This window comes from Monodelphis domestica, chromosome 1 (assembly GCF_027887165.1).
Source record: "Monodelphis domestica isolate mMonDom1 chromosome 1, mMonDom1.pri, whole genome shotgun sequence".
NCBI classification, from domain to species: domain Eukaryota; kingdom Metazoa; phylum Chordata; class Mammalia; order Didelphimorphia; family Didelphidae; genus Monodelphis; species Monodelphis domestica.
Window position 1 is genome coordinate 173,033,524 of NC_077227.1, and position 20,578 is coordinate 173,054,101.

General features: G+C 36.4%; 1 pseudogene; it reads left to right on the forward strand.

Moving 5' to 3' along the window:
* The first annotated feature begins 1,310 nt into the window (after positions 1-1,310).
* LOC100617266 (olfactory receptor 11H6-like) lies at positions 1,311-19,538 on the forward strand (annotated as a pseudogene).
* Positions 19,539-20,578: the final 1,040 nt, after the last annotated feature.

Sequence of the window (20,578 nt, forward strand, 5' to 3'; positions counted from 1 at the left end):
ACAAGAGATTCATTTTGAAGCTACTGACCAAATAGTTACAATTTCAAAAAAAATCTAAATTCTGTAAGAATAATAAACCAAAAGTAAAATGTCATGCTCAAAAATTGAGTGCAATTAGCTCTTATCCTTTATTCTCACTAAATGGTTAACCCTCCTTCTTTCCCAATCAGACAGTTTCTTGATAACATATTTTATGACATTTCTTGATGGTGATGCATCAATGGTAATATACTTTAACCTACTTATAATTACCATACTTCTTTACATTGTATTTTAGGCCACATAAAATTGTGGTCCATTGTAGGTTCTATTATTTCCAAATTTCAAAAGAGATAATATACATCTATTGAAGAATACTGATATCAAAAGGATAATGGGTGTTTTGGTCAAGGAAGAGCTGGGAATGGTTAAAAGCACCACATAAAAGACAACATGAAATATAAACATTCTCATATTTAATTTGTGGATCAGATCATTGTTCATCTTAAGTGATTATATGAGACAGACAGACACAGATAAATATACACATACATAGCTATATAGATACATAGATAGATACAAAGATAGATAGATCGATACATTAATACATAAATAGATACATAGATGGATGGGTGGATAGAAGGATAGAGAGGAGACATGCTAAATTAACAAATTGTCCTTTAAACTGCATAACAATCTGAGAAATATACAGTCTAAATTAACCTGTTTTAGACACTACAAGATATTAGTTCTATTTTTTGTGAAAGGCCAGGAATCTGCAGCATATCAGGAGATGACTCAGAAGCACAAAATTATTTATGCAGAAGTTGTGGATGCTATCACAATCTATAGGGGATCTTATTTCTGTTTCAGTTTTACAAAGGACATATGCCATCAGAGTGGAAATACCATTAGCACCAATCATTGAATTCTCTTCATATTTCCATCAATTATGTAATTCTGAAAATGTGATCTCCATTAAAAAAGCCATTTTCAAATGATTCATTGTTCTCCACTTAGATTTTCATCCAAGCTGACTTCAAAACAATTTCAATATATTGACACCATTTATATAGAAAAGAAAATAGGCATATAACTTAACAGCTCAGACTCCATTTTTGATAATATAATAGTCATGCAACAAAAAGGAATTGGGCAAACCCCTCTTCTTTGATAAATAGTATTCATAGGACATATACACAAGAAAGGGACTGCTCCAATGTGCAAAGAATTGTACAGACCAGAGAAGAAGATATATATGGAAATTGTCCAAATTAAATAAAAATACAAAATCTCACATGAATGTGGAATAAGGCTACTGCTGATGTTAAATGGCCGTTGGAGGAAAGGAGCCACTTCAAAATCAACAGCAGAATATCATGCCAAAAAGAAGTCATCAGAAAAACATTGAAACACGAAGCCAAGGAACACAGCATGGAACCATGATATGTGGAACAAACTTGGACCATTCATTTGATTGTACTCTGAATCCTGTGGAATGTATAGGTTCCAGGTAGAACAGTTGACTCACCAACAAATAAGAATGGAGTACCCTTTTCTTGAATCTCTAGGGTGACATTCTCACATGTGAGTAATTTCAGCTACTTAAAGACAGCAATTAAGTCTATTTTCCAGGTAAAATATCCCCAATTTCCTCAAATTATTATCGCATAACCTGGCTATCACTTTCTTATTCCTGGAAACTTTATCTCTCCTAATACTGCCAAAAATCCTACTACTTTCTTTTACTGCTGAATATCAGTTCTGATTCATACTGGGCTTTTGCAAATCTCTGAAATCTATGGAACTTTTCCCAGATTACTATTTAATAATTCCTGCTTTCTTCATTCTACTGTCTGGTCCTAGTAAAAACTGAAGAAATGTGTTTTAAAAAACAATAAAACAAAAACATAAAATAAAGAAAGGCCTTGAATGAGAATAGAAATGTTGAGTATGTGCATAGACTGGATTTGTATCAACATATATGAAAAAAGTAGATTTTATATATATATATATATATATATATATATATATACACACATGTATATGTATATGTGTATATATGTATATGTGTATATATATATGCTTATCATGGTTTAGCAGAAATAAAGAAAATCACAGAAATATAGTAAAAAAAGCAAAGAAAATGAATAAAATGTATACAGGTTGAATTTAATTATATATATATATATATTTACATTTAATAAGCCAAATAAGAGGATTGTGCTACTGATAAAGTCATTAGAAGGGAGATTTGTGTGTGGACAACATTTTTTCAGGAGGTAAAAAAGACCTATGAGTCATGAAATTTTTCCTCATTACCAAGAGAAGATGATTTCTCAATAGACTACCTCCCCTTTGGATCTAATAGGAGTTCTCCTGAGATTCATCTAGAAACATACCAAAATATTTATTTACTTCATTTTACCTGACTATGCCTAGGAGCCAATCTACTCTGAAAGAGGGAGAAAGTACTACTATAGAAGGGCAGGAGACAGCAACCAAGAATTCTTGAGAAGAGACATGGGATATCAGGGAAATCATTTATATGAACAACAAATTCTGTACTTTGGGAATCTAACTCCTTTTGCCATCTCTCCATCCTTTTCAGAGTTGCTTCATCAGAGATCAGAGTACCAGAGTTTCTAGCTATTGACTAATAAAAAGAAATCTTATATATCATGCACCCAAATATCTATGCTCAACTAATAAGGGAAGTGATCCAGGAAGTTAACTTAGGCTTCTTCTTCAACTAAGATTTAGATACATGTAAAGGGTGAATATTATGGTTGAGACTGAAAAAATCTAAATTTAAATGCTCACCAAGGGAAATCCCAAATAATTAAATACCCAAATCAGCTGCCAAAATTTTATGGTGAAGAAAATATTAGAGGGAGAGAGATAGAGGGAGAGAAGGAAAGGGAGAGAAGGAAAGGAGTTTAGCTCAGAACCACTCTGGCTCAAGATGAGACAAAGCTGGCATTAAGACCTTGGAGAGCCAAGGCAGAGAAGGGGCCAGTCCTTATTACTCACGTGACCGGTATGAAGGAAAGCTGTCTGCGGGGCTCCCCCAAGCTCAAGCACCAGGATCGAACTGAACTCATGCCCTCTCCACAGGAAGTCCTGAGAACTCCAGAGGCTGTTCTCTACATCACTTCCTGCATCTCACGTGTGCCAATGGTGGCTCAAGCTTGACTTAGGTCCACCCAGAGGTCTGTCCTTTTTTGCACATGTCTGTTGAAGGCCATCTCCTCAGATAATTAAATCTTGAGTTTAATGCAGACCTTTCAAAATCTTGTTACACTGAGTAGGGTGGAGAATGTGGGACCTGATTCTGTTATTCCAAGTATCTCCATTGTTACTGATCAGGAAATAGCTAAATCAGATCTTCTAAAGAATGATCTGATTAGGTAAAATTCACATACATCAACCTCAAAGTAAAGAAAGCACCAAAGATGTTTATCATGATTGTTCTGCTTTCCTTTATGCACTAATTACTGTAAAGAATATTCTGTTCCTGTACAATCTATTCTGTATTCCACCACAGATAAGAAAAGGAAAATTCCAGGGTGAATGCCATTATGAGTAGAGATCTTTGTAAGATGTTGAGTGACAACCAAGTGTGAACCAGAGATCAGAGGAAAGATCTACAGAGTGGAGTTTTACAGGCATCAGTTCCAGAAGAATGCATAGTTTGAATGGAGAAATCTATACTTTAAGGTTCTATGCTTAGCTCTCCCTATGACTATTTGGTGAAGACCCCAGAGTAGAGAGCTATCTTCTCCTTCCATGCCTATACATTACACATTTCTTCCTCAAAAAACTGAATTGAGTCACATCAGACAGAATCAGTACCCTATAACTACAGACAATCTAAATAGATGTCAACATGGTATGATTGATTCTATGTTTGGATTGTCCCTTTTTATTTTAATAATGGCTACTAGAGACAAAAAAAAGTTTTACATAATACACTAACTGGATTTATTTATGAGGCTATTCACTAAAAGGTATTATTTTGGAAGCTTAAAAAATCAAGTGAAAATTTTAAATACATAGAAGCAATCCATCAAGAACTACTAGAACCAAATGGTATAGCATCCAAATGTCTAAAGAAGAAACTAGTGGAACTCAAGGATGAAATAGATAGTAAAACAATACTAGTGGGCTACCCGAACTTTCCTTTATCAGATCTAGATAAATCAAAACAAAAAATAAACCAGAAAGAAGTAAAAGATGTGAATGAAACCTTAGAAAAATTAGAGTTTATAGATATGTGGAGAAAAATAAATAGGGACAAAGAAGAATACAATTTCTTTTCAGCAGCATATGGTATATTCACAAAGACTGACCAATTTCTAGGGCATAACAACATAGCAAACAAGTACAAAAAAAAAGCAGAAATAATAAATGCAATCTTTTCAGATCATAATGCAATAAAAATAATAATTAGTAAAGGTACATGGAGAGCCAAATAAATAAATTAATTGGAAATTAAATAATATGATTCTCTAAAATCTGTTAAAGAACAAATCATAGAAACATTAATTTCATTGAAGAAAATGAAAATGATGAGACATCCTTTCAAAATCTATGGGATGCAGCCAAAGCAGTACTCAGGGGGAAATTTATGTCCTTCAGTGCATAAATTAACAAATTAGGGAGGGCAAATCAAGAAACTTGAATGTGAACAAATTAAAAATCCCCAGATGAAAACTAAATTAGAGATCCTAAAAATTAAAGTAGAAATTAATAAAATTGAAAATGAAAGAACTATTTAATTAATAAATAAGACTAGAAGCTGATATTTTGAAAAAAACATAAAACAGACAAAGTACTGGTCATCTAATAAAAAAAGGAAAGAAGAAAAAGAAATTAACAGTATCAAAGATGAAAAGGGAGACCTCACCTCTAATGAAGAGGAAATTAAGGAAATCATTAAGAATTATTTTGCCCAATTATATGGCAACAAATATGGCAGCCTAGGTGATATGGATGAATATTTACAAAAATACAAATTGCCTAGATTGACAGAAGAAGACATAGAATACTTAAATAATCCCATATCAAAAAAAGAAATTGAACAAGGCACCAAAGAACTCCTTAAGAAAAAATCCCCAGGGCCTAATGGATTCACAAGTGAATTCTATCAAACATTCAAAGAACAACTAATCCCAATATTATACAAACTATTTGAAATAATATGCAAAGAAAGAGTTCTACCAAATTCCTTTCATGACACAAATATGGTACTGATTCCAAAGCTAGCCAGGTCAAAAACAGAGAAAGAAAACTATAGACCAATCTCCTTAATGAACATAGATGCAAAAATCTTAAATAGAATACTAGCAAAAAAGAATCCAGCAAGTGATCACAAAAGTTATTCATTATGATCAGGTGGAATTTATACCAGGAATGCAAGGATCATTAATATTAGGAAAAACCATCCACATAATTGACCATATCAACAAGCAAACTGACAAAAATCACATGATTATCTCAATAGATGCAGAAAAAGCCTTGACAAGATACAACACTCATTCCTCTTGAAAACACTAGAAAATATAGGAATAGAAAGGCCTTTCCTAAAAATAATAAATAGTATATATCTAAAACCTCATCTGCAATGGGGATAAACTAGATGCATTCCCAATAAGATCAGGAGTGAAACAAGGATGCCCATTATCACCTCTATTATTTAACATTGTACTAGAAACACTAGCAATAGCAATTAGAGAAGAAAAGGAAATTGAAGGTATTAAAATAGGCAATGAGGAGACCAAGCCATCACTCTTTGCAGATGATATGATGATCTACTTAAAGAATCCTAGAGAAGCAACTAAAAAGCTAGTGGAAATAATCAACAACTTTAGCAAAGTTGCAGGATACAAAATAAACCCCCATAAGTCATCAGCATTCCTGTGTTTCTAACACATCTCAACAGCAAGAGTTAGAAAGAGAAATTCCATTTAAAATCACCCTGGACAATATAAAATACTTAGGAATCTATCTGCTGAGACAAACACAGGAACTATAGGAACACAACTACAAAACACTTTCCACACAATTAAAACTCAATCTAAATAATTGGAAAAATATTAATTGCTCATGGTGTATTTTAATAAGAATCTAAGATTTTGAAATTTTGTTTGAGAAAGATCTTCAAGGGAAGAAGCTTGCTAACTCTTAAATCCAGAGAATGAACTGTTACAGAAAGATGCTAGAAAACCTACATTACATCAAGAAGATCAAGAACGAACTTTGGATGTGGTTGATTGAACTGAAGTTTGTTTGAACATTTATTTGAATGTATACTCTTATGCCAAAAGGGGATTGCCCTCTAATTGGGTTTTATCAATGCACTCAGCAAACATTGGTTTTGCTGTCTGTCTTTCTTCTATTGCCCTCTTTTATCTAACTATTGTAATTTCCTCTTAGAAACTAAATATTGTATACATCTGTAGTTAGAAGTGCTTTAGGACTACAAGATGATTATATTAAATGATCAATGGGGAGACTAGTCTCCCAATGATCATGGGGGGGGGGGAGGTTGTGAAGATTGGATTTAGCTATCTCCTGATTTTAACAATGAAGATACTTAGTCTAACAAAATCAGGAATGTCTTGGGAACTTTACATTACTCCACCCAACAGAGTCTGACCAAATCAGAAATATCTATAGCCATACTTAAGGATTAAGTATCTAGGAGGATGGCCTTCAACAGACATGGGCAGAAACATCTGACAGACCCTGGGCTGTTCTAAATCAAGCTAAAGCTACCATTTGTACAGATGAGACTCAGGAAAGTAATGTAAACCATCAATATATTTCGCGTCACTTCCTCTCTTGGGGCTCTTTCCCCAGAGAGGCAACTCTGGCTGGCAGTGTGCTAAGCATTCCAACATCTTGGCATGGTGGCAGTCTGGCTTGGTGGTAAGTTTTCCCTTGATACTATACTTCAGATTCAGGCATCTTAGCTGAGCCCTCTTGGAGTTTAGGCTGATATTTTCTCTTTACCTTCCAAACACTATTCTCTTAGTGAAAGCCTTTCATCTTCCCCCTGGCACAAACCAGGCAGGAGAAATCCTACACCTTTTCCCTCTCCCTTCTCCTTAATTTCTTTCCTCTATATTAATTACAATCACCACAAATTTCTAGCTGACTTGGGTATTTTATTTGGGTTATCCCATGGTGATCAATAATATATTTTAGGTCACAACCTTAAAATTATCCTTTACAATGGGTAGGATGAGCTAACAATAAAAATGACAATCCTATCCAAACTTATTTACTTATTTAATACCATAGCCATCAAACTACCAAAAAGACTTTTTACTGAATTAGAAAAAAACATAACAAAGTTCATTTAGAAGAACAAAAAATCAAGGATATCCAGGGAAATAATGAAAAAAATGTGAAGGAAGCTGGCCTAGCAGTGACAGATCTCAAACTATACTATAAAGTATTGGTCATCAAAACAATATGGTACTAGCTAAGAGACAGAAAGGAGGATCAGTGGAATAGATTTGGGGTAAGTGACCTCAGCAAGACAGTCTATGATAAGCCCAAAGATCCCAGGTTTGGGGACAAAAACCCACTATTTGCCAAAAACTGCTGGGAAAATTGGAAGACAGTATGGAAGAGATTGGGTTTGAATCACCATCTCACACCCTACACCAAGATAAACTCAGAATGAGTGAATGACTTGAATATAAAGAAGGAAAATATAAGAAAATTAGGTGAACACAGAAGAGTAGACTTGTCAGATCTTTAGGAAAGAAAAGGTTTTAAGACCAAGCAAGAGAAAAAATTACAAAATATAAAATAAATAATTTTGATTACATTAAAAAGGTTTTGTAAAACAAAACCAATGGAACCAAAATTAGAAGGGAAGCAACAAATTGGGGGGAAATCGTTATAACAAAAACCTCTGACAAAGGTCTAGTTACTCAAATGTATAAGAAGCTAAATAAATTGTACAAAAAATCATGCCATTCCCCAATTGATAAATGGGCAAGGGACATGAATTGGAAATTTTCAGATTTCAATTTTCAGAACTATTAATAAGCACATGAAAAAGTGTTCTAAATGTCATAATCAGAGAAATGCAAATCAAAACAACTCTGAGGTACCTACCACCTCACACCTAACAGATTGGCTAACATGACAACAAAGGAAAGTAATAAATGTTGGAGGCGATGGTGCAAAGTTGGGACATTAATGCATTGCTGGTGGACTTGTGAATTGATCCAACCACTCTGGAGGGCAATTTGGAACTATGCCAAAAGGGTGCTAAAAGACTGTCTGCCCTTTGACCCAACCATAGCACTGCTGGGTTTATAACCCAAAGAGATAATAAAGGAAAAGACTTGTACAAGAATATTCATAGCCATGCTCTTGGTGGTGGCAAAAAAATTGGAAAATGAAGGGAGGCCCTTCAATTGGGGAATGGCTGAACAAATTGTTGTATATGTTGGTGATAGAATACTATTGTGTTCAAAGGAATAATGAACTGGAGGAATTCCATGTGACCTGGAACGACCTCCAGGAATTGATACAGAGTGAAAAGAGCAGAATCATGAGAACATTGTACACAGAGACTGATACACTGTGGTACAACTGAATGTAATGGACTTCTCCATTAGTGGCAATGCAGTGATCCTGAACAACTCGGAGGGATTTATGAGAAAGAACACTATCCACATTCAGAGGAAAAACTGTGGAAATAGAAACCCCAAAGAAAAACAACTGCTTTATTACATGTGTCAAGGGGATATGATTGGAGATGAAGACTCTAAATGAACACCCTAATGCAAACACCAACAACATGGAAATAGGTTTTGATCAAGGATACATGTAATAACCAGTGGAAATGCGCATGAGCTACAGAAAGGGTTGGGGGAGGGAAGGAAGGAAAAGAATATGATTCTTGTAACCAAGGAATAGTGTTCTAAATTGACTAAATAAATAACTTACAATAAAAAAAAAGTAGTCGCATTATGAAAAACAGTGAACCAAACTATCCAGGCATGGTCTAATCCTGTGGTGGTAAACCTATGACACTTGTACCAGAGAGGGCACAGAGAGGTCACACATTTGGTGTCGAGTTACTCCTGTCCCCCTTTCCACCACATCTGAGGACATCACCCACCTGGCTTCCCAGCAACCCAATGGGAATTTTCTCCCTCTTGTCTAGGGTAAGATGGGTGGTTCACAGACAACAGAGCTGGAGGGGAGCAGAGCATTCAGGACATTATCTTTCCTCTCTCCATGAGCATCTGAGAACATTCTTCACCTCACCTTCCTCTCTGCTCAGCAGTCCAAAGGGAGCACTTCCTCCCTCCCCTGTCTTTGTTATGAGGGGGGTGGGGTGGAGCATGGCACTCAGTCTCTAAAAGGTTTGCCATCACTGGTCTAATCACTTTAACTGGGGTTGTAGATTTTAATAGACCAACATCTGTAGAATGAGAAGTCCCTACCTGATCTGATATATCATCTCCCTCTTTCTTTTTCTGCCTCAGCTGTATCTAAGAATAACATTTAGAAAATATCCAGAGCTCTTTCAGGAAGTTCTAACAATATGTCCCCTGTTGGTGTACATTGAATAGTTGCTCTTAATTTGCATAAAAGATCTTTCCCAAGTAAATTCATAGGTGAAGTGGGCATTAACAAGAAAGAGTGTTCTACAGATAAAGGACCCAATGATACTGTTTTGGTTTGCAACTTTTTTTCCAAACTTTAGTTTGAATACCATTCTGCTCAAAGGAATAATGAACTGGAGGAATTCCATGAGAACTGGAACAACCTCCAGGAATTGATACAGAGTGAAAGGAGCAGAACCAGGAGAACATTGTACATAGAGACTGATATACTCTGGTACAATCGAATATAATGGACTTCTCTGCTAGTAGCAATGCAATGATCAAAAACAATTCTGAGGGACTTATGAGAAAGAACGCTATCTATATTCAGAACAAAAACTGTGGGAATAGAAACACAGAAGAAAAACAACTGCTTTATCATATGGGTCGATGGGGATATGTTTGGGGATATAGACCCTAAATGATCACACTAGTACAAATATCAATAATATGGAAATAAGTTTTGATCAAGGACACATGTAAAACCCACTGTAGTTGTATGTCAGTCACAGAAGGGTTGTGGTGGGAAAGGAAGGAAAGAACATGATTCTTGTAACCATGGGAAAATGATCTAAATTAACTAATTAAATAAAATGTATGGACAAAAAAAAGAATATTCATAACTACACTGTGTGGTGACAAACAACTGGAAAATGAGGGGATGCACTCTGGTTGGGGAATATCTGAACAAATTGTGGTATGTGTTGGTGATGGGATACTATTGTGCCTAAAGGAATAATGAACTGGAGGAATTTCATGTCACCTGGAACGATCTCCAGGAATTGATACAGAGTGAAAGGAGCAGAACCAGGAGAACATTATACACATGTACACTGTGGTACAATTGAATGTAATGGACTTCTCTATTAGTAGCAATGCAATGATCCAGGACAATTCTGAGGGACTTATTATTATCCACATCCAGAGAAAGAACTGTGGGAGTAGAAACACAGAAGAAAAGCAACTGTTTGATAATATGGGTCGATGGGGATATGATTGGGAATATAGACATCAAATGATCACTTTAGTGAAAATATCGATAATATGGAAATAGGTCTTGATCAACAACATATGTAAAACCCACTGGATTTGCAAGTCAGCTACAGAAGGGGGTGGGGAGAAAGGGAGGGAAAGAACATGAATCTTATAACTATGGAAAAATAGTCTAAATTAACTAATTAAATCAAATTTTTCCAACAAATAAATATCATTTTATCTCTTCCCCCCCCCCCAAAAAAAAAACCAAAGAACTACTAGAAACCTGAACCCTGGGACCCTTTGTTTTCCAAAAATTTTTGTTATGAATTTTTTACTGTAAATTTATCAATCATCAAAAAACCTGAATATTTCAGAATATAATGAAGAAAAAAAGAGGATTATATGAAACTGCAAAATTAGTAATTTTTTATCTTCATTCCAAAGACAAATTGCAAATTTCACACATATACCAGAAGTAAGGATTCTAATGAGATAAAACAATGAATAGGACACAGAGTCGCCACTGAAATCAGAAGGAACTAGACCTGAATTTTGCCTAAGGCTCATAGTAGCTATATGACCCTGTGAAAGTTATTTAAACTCTCTGTGTCCTAAGCAAGTTTCTAAGACTGTAAATTAAAAAGGTGTCAATCAGCATTGGTAGAAGGAGTTCCATTATGAAAAGTTCTTTATCCTAATAAAATCACAGAACCAGTCTCATCTCTATCCTATGACTTCCAATATTAGGACCAAACAAGTAACATATTCCCTTGTTCTATCCTTTGCTTGGCAAAATGTGAGGGGATGGAAATGCAGGGAGATGATGGAAATGGATATTTGTTGCTATTTCTACTCTGGTGCCTAGAAATGATTTAGGCTTAGAATACCTGGATCCCAATAAAGCATCTTGCATCATCTCTTATCATGCCCTTCTGTACAAAATGATAAGATATGTGTATGATTAGGTAGATTTTGAAATGCTTAAGTAACTAGCACTAAAGCATAGCCTCCAGTGTCAATGGGAACTTGGAAAGGAGACTTTAGTGGAATATACCAAAGATAAGGCTTTTCCCCCTATGATGTTCAACATTATTATTTTAGTGATCTGAATAAATTTCCTTTCATTTCAATCCAAATAAAGTTTTTGTTAAATATATTATGCAAATACAAAGAAAATTTTTCATTGTTTAGTTTCATTGTACTTATTTCATCTGAGGGGAGAAATATAAACAAATATATACAGGATATAGATAAAATTATATCAAATATAAAAGCAAAAGCAAAAAAAAATACAATATCAACCTGGGCATTTAGGAAAGTCCTTATAGACTAAATGGCACATGAATTATGCCTTGAATATTCTAAATATGGGGCATCCATAGTACTCCTTCTACCACTTGTGCAAAGACAGTCAGTCCTGGATGTTTCATCCTGTCTATCTAACACTGGAGACTTGAGTGTTAGATGTTGCATCTCTCTCTCTCTCTTTTTTTTAAACCCTTATCTTCCATCTTGGAATCAATACTGTGTATTGGTTCTAAGGCAGAAGAATAATAAGGGCTAGGCAATGGGGGTTAAGTGACTTGCCCAGAGTCACACAACTAGGAAGTGTCTGAGATTTGAACTTAGGACCTCCCATCTTTAGGCCTGGATCTCAATCCACTAAGCTACTATAAAGAATAATTTAGCATTGTGACCTAAACTATGTTAATTATTTGGTCACCATGGATATACCAAATATAAAAGAAATATAACCAAGTCAGCTGGAAATTTATGGTGATTTAATTGATATAGTGGAAAGAAATTAAGAAGAAGGAAGAAGGAAAAGGTGTAGGATTTTTTTCCCTCCTAGTGCCAGGAGGAAGACCAGAGGCTCTAAGAAGATATGGTTTTGAAGAGTAAGGAAGAAAGAATTAGCCTGAACTCCAAAGGACTCAGCCAAGATGCCTGAACCTGAATCAGCTCAGGGGCAAACTCACCACCAAACCCAGACAATAGCTGCCACCACGCCAAGATGTCGGAACACTTAGCACGCTGCCAGCCAGAGTCACCTCTCCAGGAAAAAAAGGGAGAGAGAGCAAGTGACATGCCTTATATAGAGAGTTTTACGTCACTTTCCTGCATCTCATCTGTACCAATGATAGCTTAGCTTGACTTAGAACAACCCAGGGGACTGTCTTCTTTTTTTGCACATGTCTGTTGAAGGCCATTTCCTCAGATAATTAAATCTTTGAGTATGGTGCAGGCATCCTGACCTTGTTAAACTAATTAGGGTGGAGAAATGTATAATTCCCAAGACTTGATTCTGTTAAACCAAGTATCTCCATTGTTACTAATCAGGAAATAGCTAAATCAGATCTTCTAAAGTACAGCCTGAGTAGGGTGGAGTAGTTTTAAAATTCACACTACCCAGCTACCCCCTGCATCTCTCTTTCTTAAAAGATCATAAGCTTTTTATTCTTATTGGTTCTTCTATTTTCTGGTCTAAAATCTTCACTGTAAGCCTGTCACCTTATCTCTCTTGAGATAGAAGAATATCAAAAATACCCTTTAGCTGTTTTGAGATCAAGGAAATAACCTCTTATTCTAGTGGATTTTTGATCACATAAAATGACCACTAACTCCCTCCACTGATAGCAAATGTAATATATTCATGTCTCATTCTTTTCAATTCTTATCCATATTACACCATGAATCCTCCATAATGAATCTATTCTACAAATTGAAGGCCTTCCTCTCTGGCCTTCAAAATTCATTTATTTTTTTAAACCCTTACCTTCTATCTTAGAATCAATACTGAGTTTTGGTTCCAAGGCAAAAGAACAGTAAGGGCTAGGCAATGGAGGTTAAGTGACTTGCCCAGAGTCACATAGCTAAGAAGTGTCTTAAGTCAAATTTGATCCCAAGACTTCCCATCTCTAGGCTTGAGCCTACTTGACACTGAGCCACCTAGTTGCACTCCTTTCCCTTAAATATTGTAAAGGCAGGTTGCAAATGGGAATTAAAAATGGAACAGTGACAGAAGGACGATTGACAGCAATGACCATTGGGAGCAGAGGATGCTGGGACTCAGCAAAGATCTGAGAAGAACTCTGGGATTTTGGAGGATAGACCTCAAGGAGCCAGGAAGCAATTCCTTGCTGGGGACTTCACCAAGAGCCATAAGGATTCAGCTACTGATTGCTCTGACATATCCTCAATTCAAGTTACATACCATCGACCAAATACTTCACGGATGATCACTGGAGAGTGATATACTCTTCTAACCAGGAAGGTCAAGGAGTTTTTTTTTGCCCTGTGCACCTTGCCTTGATCAGTGTCCTAGTCCTGATAAATATATTAGACTATCATTAAGAAAGTAATTGGGGATCAGGATAGTAAAACCCAAGATTTTGCTTTGCAGCGGCTTGGGCCAAGGACCATTGGGGTTCAGGCTAGCCCTCCCAATTCCCTCCTTCCTATCTCCCTACATACCTCAGTTTATTGAACATTAAATCTATAACAATCCACAGTCAGATATACAGTGCAATTTATTACCAAGAGCTAAGAAAGAGGGATATCATCTGTGGCAGGACCAGCATCTGTGGGGTGCTAACAAAGACCTCTCCCCCACCAAGTCAAAGATTATGGGAAGCTTGTCTCAATAACTCCATTTTACCTGGGAAACTTGGAGTGCCTTTCACCCATTCGATTAGGAAAATTATCCTTCATCTTCCTATTTATCCCTCACAGTTAGGGATCCCCAATTCACTGTGCAGCACCTCTGCATCAACCAATCCCCTAGAGGTGTGAGTGTGTGAGAGGAGGAGCAATACACCCTTAGCTCCTACCTTACATCATCTCCTCTCTAAAAGGCAGCTCCCTTAAACATCTTTTCTTGTTTAACAAGATCCTGTTAGTGGACACACATAATTATAACAATATGTAATAACTATATTTTGTAAGGTAAGACAGCACAAAATAATGGAAACAAAAAGCTTTATAATAAAAATGAACACTGTAAGTATAATGATCATCTTGGACTTGGAGAATTGATAAAGAAATGTACTTCTCTTCCTTTATTTTGGAGATACTGAGGATTGCAGTTGCTACTCTCCAGCTTCATGCCATACTATCTTGCCAGCTGCCTAGTTCTGTCTTCAGCCTCAGCTTGCTTCTGATTAGAGAGAGTTCTCTATAACTAACCCAATTCATACCTACCACACTGCCTGCTGCAATCCCATGCCATTCTGCTACCCACACCCCACCAATTTCCACCTCCAGTTCTTAGAACAATAATCAAGTCAATGTTTGCAGTCACATGACCAACAAAATGGAAGACTATACATTTTCTTCAGTCCCCACCAACTTTCAAAAAAAAAATCTGGTACATGTTATACTTTTTTAAAAATTCAAATCAAAATTGCCAACTGAATGACAGTTATTTAAGGTCAGCTTATTATTGGAAAGTAAGAAGAGGAAGGCACAAAAAATAATTGTTGGAGTTGAGACTTTGCAGCTGAATCTTTTTACTCCAAGCATAGTGGATTGGGTTTGGTTTGGTTTGGGTTTTTTGCATATCTGATTCCTATCTTGAAAAATAACACATAATTCTTCCATATTTCTAACTTTGTGCTATGTTAAGTATGTTTAAATAAAAAAATAAATAGATTTTAAAACTATTTGATGCATTTCTGAAGTTGGAATTTGCTGGTGAAACTCCACTATTTAAATAATACTTTACATTTGCATAACTTATGGCTTACAAAGTAATTCCCTCACAACCCCATGAAGAAGTATAGCATAAGTATTTTTATCCCCATTTACAAGTTAGAAAACTAATTTGAACCCATGGTCATGGCATCTGACTCACAAGTCCAATGCCCATTCTACTAACATTATGCTACTTATTTAAACAGAATATATTCTCTAGAAGTTGTAAAGATTTAAGTTAAAGGTATTGACTACTATGAAAAGCATATCAATGGAGCCAAGTACTATTTTCATCACATGAAAGTTTAATATTTAATATCATTTCTAAAATGTAGCCTTGTCTTGAAAATATTCTTCTGTGTTTCCTCCATACTGGAATAAGTATAGAAGAGTAAAACCCTTCCTCTCCACAGACTTGATGAAATACATAAGGATGAATTTTGGTAAACAACCTTGTTATCCAAAACAATCTGTTATTTTGCGCCCAGTTTAATGTCAACAATTTTCAATATGTTTTATTGCTTTGTTATAAACAATATTAAATTACTAAAAACAATTAAAGCAATCTTTATAACTAAATTTAAATAAATTAATATCAATATATAAAATATCTAAAATAGCAGTTATTCCCTCTAAAAGTCCAACAGTTTTCCTTTTCCTCTCCTTATAGTTCTTGAAGCAGAGTCTAGCTGATCACTTGCTAGGCAGATTATAATAGAGTTTTTATTTATAAGTTACACTAGATGAATACAGAGGTCCCTTCCAACTCTCAAATCTGTGATTCTATAATACATTCACTACTGTAAATGTGTCATTTTATATTTTTGTTGTTAGTATATAATTTGTTCCTTAGGTTCTGATTTTTCTTTGCATTTTTTTAGTAAAATTCTTTTTAGACATTGTGAGATTTAAAATGGTTGAGGTCTTAAACTGTAGTGATTAAAATAGTGGAAGATATAAATTGTGATAGATATAAGAGAGGGTGAGTAAATTTTACCGCAGAAATATGTTTCACTACAGTGTCTTGGTTTTTAAATCAAATATAAGGTGGTCACCAGGGAAATATTCCCAATTATTCAAATACCCAAGTCAATTGGGTTTTATAGAGATTTTAATTAACCATACAATGAGTAATCAAAGAGAGAGAGAGAGAGTAAGAAAGGAATAAGTATGAAGGGCCTCAAACCAATATGGCCTAGACCTGAGTCTTAAAAGAAAAATCAGTCAGTTTTTTAACACTCACCACAAGGTCTGACTAAACAAGGATTCTAGTAACACCAGGCCATTCCATCTCAGCTGGCTTCACCAGAGAGCCTTCCAGCCAGAGACTGTTCCAAAGGGCCTCTCTCCAGAATCTCCAGAGGGACAGAGTTCCCTTAGAGGAGCTCCAGGGAGACCTCCTTAGAGATTGTCCTCCAAGAGTTTCCCTTCTCCAGAGCCTCTCTCAAGAGATTCTTCCCAAGCGGTCCTCATCAGAGATCCTCCAAAAGGAATTCTCCAAAAGGAATATATCTAAAAGGATATCTCCTCAAGAGATTCTGCTTTTTCTTATATAGGGATTTTTCTCCCATGTCACCTCCCCTAAGTCCCTACATCTACCAATCACTGTAGACGCTTTCCAAAGGAATGCCCATCTGAATTCCTGCTAAGTCGACTAATCCCCTCAGTAAGTCTGAACCAGTGAAAACACAGCTGAGTCAACTAATCTCATTAAGACAAAACTTGCCCGACCCTTTTAGGTACCTAGCATCTCATTGTATCAATTCTAAAAACAGGCCTGGCTCAAAGAACTCCTTGCCCCACCATAAGCATGGATCCAAGTGGAGTAGAGGTCCTCCCATTTCTGATCCCGGCGAGTTCTCACATCAAAATGGGGAATGTTTCTCAGTGGGGAATTTGTTCCAATTAAGAATTCCCCAATGGGAAAATTTTTAACATTCACAAGTCTGAGAGATTTTAAGGTTCACAACATCTTAATACTGTACTCCTTACCCTTACAGATCTGATTGTTTCCATTTTTGTAACCTTTATATATCTTTCTCAGGGCTGGAGTGCTTCATACACAGTTGGATAAGTGAATACTGAGCACATTTACATAGACAAATATGATCTACTTATTTGGAATTGTCCAAAAAATCTCATTTCTCTTATTATTAAAATTATTGTTGTTGTTATTATTATTCTAGTAAAATAAGAATGAATTGATCTTAAGAAATACTACAAAACTTTTAAAAGTTTTAATGACACACTGGAATTGCAGCCTACTTATCTCTAGTTTTAATAAAATATCATATGTTAGTTGATCAGAAGATGATAACATTTTTGTTCTTCCTTTATATTCAAATATAGTGCTAGTGGAAGTGATCAATGAAGGTAACACTAATTATGCATATCATGGAAAGTAAAAATCATTGTAATTTCAATTTCAAGAGAGCACAGCTATTTTCTTCTGCATTGACACTTCATTCAGCCAGGATATTTGAGCAGCAAAAGCAATAATAAAAGGATTAGTAATTCTCTAGATTGGCCCCTAACAATATGTGAGTACAGATTTATTTCCCTGCAAAATAAACATTTAGGGCTCTTGAGGCAGCATGATGATGGAAAGAATGCTGGATTTGAAGGAGGACCTGGATTTGAATAATGGTTAAGCTATTTACTACCTCATCTATACTAAGTCATCACTTACCACAAATATACCAAGCTCAGTTTCCTTAGATTAAAATTTAGATCATTGTGCTAGATTTCAAAGACCCCTTCTACCCATAAATATATGATTCTATGAACTCTGGTGGTATTTGGTTCCCATGTGTATGTCCTTTTTTTTATTTATTTAAAACCCTGACCTTCCATCTTAGAATCAATACTGTATATTGGTTCTAAGGCAGAAGAATAATAAGGGCTAGGCAATGGGGATTAAGTGACTTGCCCAGGGTCACACAGATGGGAAGTATCTGAGGTCAAATTTGAACCCAGGACCTCCCATCTCCAGGCCTGGTTCTCAATCCACTGAGCTACCCAGCTGCCCCCTATATGTCTTAATGTACACCACTAAATGTGTTCTGCTGCCATACCTACCCTAAGGGAAAAACAGCCAGGAGTCTAAGTATTATATGTATTCCTCCCAGAATCCAGGCACAAAGAGCACTATTCGGGAATAAATCCGTAATGTCTCTTTGCCTTTAGATTTAGCAGAAACCTGTTCAAACTGGAAAGGATTCCCCCTGCTAGAGTATGTCCCATAAGAGCTAAGGATAGGACAGCTAGTTTCAGAATGGACCTGTATGTTTCCCCGTGGAAATTAAACTTTCTCCTTTGGACACTTACTTGGAAATAGGATAGTTGGTCTATTTTCATCTGTCTTTTCCACAGCTTTGGAGCCTAACAGGTCAGTCAGACACACTGTGACTGAGATTGTCCTCCTGGGTTTTCCTGGTCATAGGGAAATGCAGAATCTCCTCTTTTTCTTAATATTAGTGGTGTACATCCTGACTGTTGGGTAATGGAGCCATTGTCTGTGCAGTGAAATGGGACAAGCAGCTCCACACACCTATGTACATCCTCCTGGGAAACTTGGCTTTCCTTGAAATATGGTATATTTCTTCTACTGTTCCCAATTTGTTAGCCAACTTTCTATCAGAGACCAAGACTATTTCCTTCTCTGGCTGCTTCTGCCAGTTCTACTTCTTTTTCTCCCTGGGTACTACTGAGTGTTTCTTCCTATCGGTCATGGCCTATGATCGATACCTAGCCATCTGCTGACCTCTACACTACCCCACCATCATGACAGGGAGGTTCTGTGCCAACCTGATATCTGCCTGCTGGGTGAGTGGCTTCCTTTGTTACCCAGTTCCCATCGTTCTTATATCTCAGCTGCCCTTCTGTGGACCTAACATCATTGACCACTTTGTCTGTGACCCAGGCCCATTATTTGCCCTCATCTGTGTCCCTGCTCCTGTTATTAAACTCATCTGCTACACTTTCAACTCCATGATTATCTTTGGACCCTTTCTCTCCATCCTGGGATCTTACACCCTGGTCCTCAGAGCTGTACTGCGTGTTCCTTCTGGTGCTGGCCGGCATAAAGCCTTCTCCACATGTGGATCCCATCTGGTGGTCGTGTCTCTATTCTATGGCACCCTGATGGTGATGTATGTGAGCCCAACATCTGGGAATCCAGCTGGAATGCAGAAGATTGTCACACTAGTGTACTCAGTAGTAACTCCACTCTTAAAACTCCTAATCTAGGGGGCAGGTGGGTGGCTCAATAGATTGAGAGCCAGGACTATAGACAGGAGGTTCTGGGTTCAAATCTGCCCTCAGACACTTCCTATCCATATGGCCTTGGGTTGATCACTTTAGCCCCACTGTCTAGCACTTACCATTCTTCTGACTTGGAACTAATACACAGTATTGATTCTAAGATGGAAGATAATGGTTTAAAAAGAAAACTCCTAATATATAGTCTATATATAAGAACATCAAAAATGCCTAAGGAAAGTCCTAGGAGGATTAAAAATTAGCCAAATTCCATTAAAATTATTTAAGGGGTAAGTTGACTATTATGTTCTCTTTGGCTCTTCTTCATTACTTTGAAGGACCTGAGATCTAATAATTCCTCTATCACTACAGACTGCAACCCTCCTATGCCTTTTCAACGTGTGTGTGTGTGTGTGTGTGTGTGTGTGTGTGTGTGTGTGTGTTTATCTCATCCTTCCACAAAGTCTCAAGAAAGAATTGCAACTACAATAAAGTCTTTCCTCTGGATCTTTCTGACCAGTAGAAAGACCTTAGTTCAAATGCATTAATAATTTTTAGAGATTTTAAATTTAAATGGGAGGGGCAGGTGAGTATCTCAGTAGTTAGACACCAGACCTGGAGATAGGAAGGCTTGGGTTTTAATCTAACCTCAGATACTTCCTAGTTGTGTCACCCCTAGGCAAGTCACTTATTCCCAATTGCCTAGTCCTTACTGCGCTTCTGCCTTGGAACTGACTTAGTACCAAATTTAAGAAAAAGGTAAGAGGTTATTTTTTTTTAATATGAATGGGAATTACCTTATGGAAAGGAAAGGAAAGGATAGGAAAGGAAAGGAAAAAGGAAAGGAAAGGAAAGGAAAGGAAAGGAAAGGAAAGGAAAGGAAAGGAAAGGAAAGGAAAGGAAAGGAAAGGAAAGGAAAGGAAAGGAAAGGAAAGGAAAGGAAAGGAAAGGAAAGGAAAGGAAAGGAAAGGAAAGGAAAGGAAAGGAAAGGAAAGGAAAGGAAAGGAAAGGAAAGGAAAGGAAAGGAA